Below are 6,700 nucleotides of genomic sequence, written 5' to 3'. Positions count from 1 at the left end.
TAACTTTCACTTTTCACTTTTCACTTTCATGTGTTGGAGAAGGAAATGGCAACCCACTTCAGTATTCTTGCCTGGAGGATCCCAGGGATGGCGGAGCCTGGTGGGCTGCCGTCTATGGGGTCGCACAGAGTTGGACACGACTGAAGCGACTTAGTATAGCATAGCATATTTTATACATTTTATATTTTATTTTATTATTTATTTTTATTTGGCTTATGGTAGCATAGCTAGGACTTTATTTTGAGGTACTCTTTGACATGCTTTACAGTGGATTTCCATTAATTTGGGTACATTGTCTGACTGTGGTGGCCGGCCTAAATTGACCAACCCTGTTCAGTTCACTTCAGTTCAGTCACTCAGTCGTGTCCGTGTCTGACTCTTTATGACCCCATGAACCGCTGCACGCCAGGCCTCCCTGTCCATCACCAACTCCCAGAGTCCACCCAAACCCGTGTCTATCGAGTCAGTGATGCCATCCAACCATCTCATCCCCTGTCATCCCCTTCTCCTCTTGCCCTCAATCTTTCCCAGTATCAGGGTCTTTTCAAATGAGTCAGCTCTTCACATCAGGTGGCCAAAGTATTGGAGCTTCAGCTTCAACATCAGTCCTTCCAATGAACACCCAGGACTGATCTCCTTTAGAATGGACTGGTTGGATCTCCTTGCAGTCCAGGGGACTCTCAAGAGTCTTCTCCAACACCACCGTTCAAAAGCATCAATTCTTTGGTGCTCAGCTTTCTTCACAGTCCAACTCTCACATCCATACATGACCACAGGAAAAACCATAGCCTTGACTAGACGGACCTTTGTTGGCAAAGTAATGTCTCTGCTTTTTAATATGCTGTCTAGGTTGGTCATAACTTTCCTTCCGAGGAGTAAGCGTCTTTTAATTTCATGGCTGCAATCACCATCTGCAGTGATTTTGGAGCTCAAAACAATAAAGTCTGACACTGTTTCCACTGTTTCCCCATCTATTTCCCATGAAGTGATGGGACCAGATGCCATGATCTTCATTTTCTGAATGTTGAGCTTTAAGCCAACTTTTTCACTCTCCTCTTTCACCTTCATCAAGAGGCTTTTTAGTTCCTCTTCACTTTCTGCCATAAGGGTGGTGTTATCTGCATATCTGAGGTTATTGATATTTCTCCCGGCAATCTTGATTCCAGCTTGTACTTCTTCCAGCCCGGCGTTTCTCATGATGTACTCTGTATATAAATTAAATGAGCAGGGTGACAATATGCAACCTTGATGCACTCCTTTTCCTATTTGGAACCAGTCTGTTGTTCCATGTCCAGTTCTAACTGTTGCTTCCTGACCTGCATACAAATTTCTCAAGAAGCAGGTCAGGTGGTCTGGTATTCCCATCTCTTGAAGAATTTTCCACAGTTTATTGTGGTCCACACAGTCAAAGGCTTTGGTATAGTCAATACAGCAGAAATAGATGTTTTTCAGGAACTCTTGCTTTTTCGATGATCCAGCAGATATTGGCAATTTGATCTCTGGTTCCTCTGCCTTTTCTAAAACCAGCTTGAACAACTGGAAGTTCACGGTTCACATATTGCTGAAGCCTGGCTTGGAGAATTTTGAGCATTCCTTTACTAGCGTGTGAGATGAGTGCAAGTGTGCGGTAGTTTGAGCATTCTTTGGCATTGCCTTTCTTTGGGATTGGAATCGCTTCTCGGCCTTTTGGCTAAGATCAAGTGTAGTATCAGAGGCTTTAGTTTACTCAGTAAAGCAGATGTGTTTTGCAATTCTCATGCAATTCTCATGCAATTCTCATGATCCAGTGAACATTGGCAGTTTGATCTCTGGTTCCTCTGGTTTTTCTAAACCCAGCTTGTACATCTGGAAGTTCTCAGTTCATGTAATGTCAAAGGTAGCTCAAAGGATTTTGGGCATTACCTTGAAGAACATGAAATGAGTGCAATTATACAGTAGTTTCAGCATTCTTTGGCATTGCCTTTCTTTGGGGTTGGAATAAAACCTGACCTTTTCCAGTCCTGTGGCCACTGGTGAGTTTTCCAAATTTGCGGGTACATTGAATGTAGCATTTTAACAGCATCATCTTTTAGGATGTGAAACAGTTCAGCTGGAATTCCATCACCTCCAGTAGTTTTCTTCATAATAACGATTCTTAGGGCCCACTTGACTTCTCAATCCAGGATGTCTGGGTCTAGGTGAGTGACTATACCATCGTGGTTATCTTGTTCATGAAGACCCTTTTGCATAGTTCTGTGTACTCTTGCCATCTCTTCTTTTTCTCTTTGCTTCTGTTAAGTCTTGTCATTTCTGTCCTTTATTGTGCCCACCTTTGCATGAAATGTTCCATTTGTATCTCCACTTTCCTGGCAGAAATCTATAGCCTTTTCCATTGTATGGTTTTCTTCTTCTTTTTTTGGGGGGGGGGGCATTGTTCACTTAAGAAGGCCTTCTTATCTCTCCTATGCTTAGGATTTAAGGAATACCAGCTAGAAGTCAGCAAATCAAGCAAAGACTAGGAGAGAGCCAATTCAGAGTAAGGTACAGCTAGGAGACAGACAATCAGAGTAAAGTACCAGCTAGTCCTAAGCCAAATAGAGCAAGGTAGAGACTAGGAGTCAGCCAATCACAGCAAAGTACGTTAGGTCTCTGACAATCAGGGAAAATCACAGGCTGGGAGTCAGCCAATCAGATCAAAGTGAGGACTAGAACTGAGAGACATGGATGGATCCAGAACAGGGAAAAGATTTCCACTCTGCCAATGTGAGAAAAATATGTTGATTATTGACACATTCTGTGAAAGGAGTTATAATTAAAAGCGAAAAATGCTGGAAGAAATTCTCACCTACTGAGGTATGGGGAAATAATTCTGGCCTGCATGTGATTTATCTTGAACTTTAGGCTAACCAATACAGCCTGTTTATGGCCTATTAAGCATATATTGTACATATGCTTTAACCATTAAGAAAAAATACATTCAGAAAATAATACAAAGATGCATTTTGATTGTTATCCTCATTGTCATGTCTAATAATTTTCAAGTGTTTGTCCAGGTACTATGACTAAGTAATATTCCCTTTCTTCTTCTGTACCTGTCCCTATACAAGACTGATAAGTATCCAAGAAAAGGGAGGGTTGAAACAGAGCAGAACCCTATGATCCTTGCCCTCCGGCACCCTGCAACATGTCCTCAGCCAGTCTTTTGTGTGTAGAAAACTTTAGTCAAAGAATAAGTTTAATCAGAAGAATGAGAACATGTGGAAAACAAGGAAAACATTCAAAAAAGATCAAATAAGAATAATATACCAATCAAGCATAGACAGTGACCTTTAAATCTTTCTCAAAGCCTTGAGATAATACTCTGAGACACTTGAGATAATACTCTGAGCTGTCATATAGACACCAAACACTAGGGTGAAGAAGTTAACTTCATGATGACCATACTATACCCATGACATAAGGTGCCACAATTCTGAGAACTGGCCTCAAAGAAATGGGAACAAATGGACCCTGGAACTGAAGATTAAGGGTACCTAAAACAACCAAGATGACTCAAACCACTGATGACCATTCTAAGATGATTATCAGAGCTGACTATGCTATTTCTGCATATAGCCCCCTCCTTCTGTCTATAAAAGCTCTTTCTTACCTCAAAGGTTGCCAGTGGTGGGGAGTTGACCTTGGGCCTGACATTCCTCATGCCACTCCAGTTGCCAGCATCTAAATTAAGTAATATTTCATTTCCACCATTCTGGCCTGTTTGTTGGCTTTTGAGAAGCAAGCAGTTGGAACCTACACCAGTTCAATTCAGTTCAGTTCAGTCGCTCAGTCGTGTCTGACTCTTTGCAACCCCATGAATCGCAGCACACCAGGCCTCCCTGTCCATCACCAACTCCCAGAGTTAACTCAAACTCATGTCCATCAAGTCAGTGATGCCATCCAGCCATCTCATCCTCTGTCGTCCCCTTCTCCTCCTGCCCCCAATCCCTCCCAGCATCAGGGTCTTTTCCAATGAGTCAACTCTTCGCATGACATGACCAAAGTATTGGAGTTTCAGCTTTAGCATCAGTCCTTCCAATGAACAACCAGGACTCATCTCCTTTAGAATGGACTGGTTGGATTTCCTTGCAGTCCAAGGGACTCTCAAGAGTATTTTCCAGCACCACAGTTCAAAAGCATCAATTCTTCAGCGCTCAGCTTTCTTCACAGTCCAACTCTCACATCCATACATGACCACTGGAAAAATCATAGCCTTGACTACATGGACCTTGGTTGGCAAAGTAATATCTCTGCTTTTTAATATGCTATCTAGTTTGTAAATCCCTTATGATTATACAGTGGAAGTGAGAAATAGATTTAAGGGCCTAGATCTGATAGATAGAGTGCCTGATGAACTATGGAATGAGGTTCGTGACATTGTTCAGGAGACAGGGATCAAGACCATCCCCATGGAAAAGAAATGCAAAAAAGCAAAATGGCTGTCTGGGGAGGCCTTACAAATAGCTTTGAAAAGAAGAGAAGCAAAAAGCAAAGGAGAAAAGGAAAGATATAAACATCTGAATGCAGAGTTCCAAAGAATAGCAAGAAGAGATAAGAAAGCCTTCTTCAGCGATCAATGCAAAGAAACAGAGGAAAACAACACAATGGGAAAGACTAGAGATCTCTTCAAGAAAATCAGAGATATCAAAGGAACATTTCATGCAAAGATGGGCTCAATAAAGGACAGAAATGGGATGGACCTAACAGAAGCAGAAGATATTAAGAAGAGATGGCAATAATACACAGAAGAACTGTACAAAAAAGATCTTCACGACCCAGATAATCATGATGGTGTGATCACTCACCTAGAGCAGAACATCCTGGAATGTGAAGTCAAGTGGGCCTTAGAAAGCATCACTATGAACAAAGCTAGTGGAGGTGATGGAATTCCAGTTGATCTATTCCAAATCCTGAAAGATGATGCTGTGAAAGTGCTGTACTCAATATGCCAGCAAATTTGGAAAACTCAGCAGTGGCCACAGGACTGGAAAAGGTCAGTTTTCATTCCAATCCCAAAGAAAGGCAATGCCAAAGAATGCTCAAACTACCGCACACTTGCACTCATCTCACACGCTAGTAAAGAAATGCTCAAAATTCTCCAAGCCAGGCTTCAGCAATATGTGAACCGTGAACTTCCTGATGTTCAAGCTGGTTTTAGAAAAGGCAGAGGAACCAGAGATCAAATTGCCAACATCTGCTGGATCATGGAAAAAGCAAGAGAGTTCCAGAAAAACATCTATTTCTGCTTTATTGACTATGCCAAAGCCTTTGACTGTGTGGATCACAATAAATTGTGGAAAATTCTTCAAGAGATGGGAATACCAGACCACCTGATCTGCCTCTTGAGAAATTTGTATGCAGGTCAGGAAGCAACAGTTAGAAATGGACATGGAACAACAGAGTGGTTCCAAATAGGAAAAAGAGTCCGTCAAGGCTGTATATTGTCACCCTGTTTATTTAACTTATATGCAGAGTACATCATGAGAAACGCTGGACTGGAAGAAGCACAAGCTGGAATCAAGATTGCTGGGAGAAATATCACTAACCTCAGATATGCAGATGACACTACCCTTATGGCAGAAAGTGAAGAGGAACTAAAAAGCCTCTTGATGAAGGTGAAAGTGGAGAGTGAAAAAGTTGGCTTAAAGCTCAACATTCAGAAAACGAAGATCATGGCATCCAGTCCCATCACTTCATGGGAAATAGATGGGGAAACAGTGGAAACAGTGTCAGACTTTATTTTGGGGAGCTCCAAAATCACTACAGATGGTGACTGCAGCCATGAAATTAAAAGACGCTTACTCCTCGGAAGGAAAGTTATGACCAACCTAGATAGCATATTGAAAAGCAGAGACAGTACTTTGCCAACAAAGGTTCGTCTAGTCAAGGCTATGGTTTTTCCTGTGGTCATGTATGGATGTGAGAGTTGGATGGTGAAGAAGGCTGAGTGCCGAAGAATTGATGCTTTTGAACTGTGGTGTTGGAGAAGACTCTTGAGAGTCTCTTGGATTGCAAGGAGATCCAACCAGTCCATTCTGAAAGAGATTAGCCCTGGGATTTCTTTGGAAGGAATGATACTACAGCTGAAATTCCAGTACTTTGGCCACCTCATGTGAAGAGTTGACTCATTGGAAAAGACCCTGATGCTGTGAGGGATTGGGGGCAGGAGGAGAAGGGGACGACAGAGGATGAGATGGCTGGACTGGCATCACTGACTCGATGGATGTGAGTCTCAGTGGACTCTGGGAGTTGGTGATGGACAGGGAGGCCTGGTGTGCTGCGATTCATGGGGTCACAAAGAGTCGGACACGACTGAGCGACTGATCTGATCTGATCTAGTTTGGTCATAACTTTCCTTCCAATGAGTGTCTTTTAATTTGATGGCTGCAATCACCATCTGCAGTGATTTTGGAGCCCCCCAAAATAAAGTCATTCACTGTTTCCACTGTTTCCCCATCTATCTGCCATGAAATGATGGGACCAGATGCCATGATCTTAGTTTTCTGAATGTTGAGATTTTTACATTTCGGTAACTAAAACACAGGCTAGGAGTCAGCCAACCAGAGCAAGGTACAGACTAAGAAGCAGCCGATCACAGCAAAGAAGATGCTAGGAATCAGTAGTGAAAGCAGAGAACAATCTAGGAGTCAGCCAATGAGGGGAAAGTAGGGGGCTGGAGTCA

The 6,700-nt window shown here is 42.4% G+C and overlaps 1 pseudogene; it reads left to right on the top strand.

Moving 5' to 3' along the window:
• Positions 1–1,670: 1,670 nt before the first annotated feature.
• LOC139181828 (U2 spliceosomal RNA) lies at positions 1,671–1,819 on the top strand (annotated as a pseudogene).
• Positions 1,820–6,700: the final 4,881 nt, after the last annotated feature.

This window comes from Bos indicus, chromosome X (assembly GCF_029378745.1).
Source record: "Bos indicus isolate NIAB-ARS_2022 breed Sahiwal x Tharparkar chromosome X, NIAB-ARS_B.indTharparkar_mat_pri_1.0, whole genome shotgun sequence".
NCBI classification, from domain to species: Eukaryota; Metazoa; Chordata; class Mammalia; order Artiodactyla; family Bovidae; genus Bos; species Bos indicus.
Note: the sequence above shows the minus strand (reverse complement) of the source record. Positions and strands in the feature narration are given on the sequence as shown.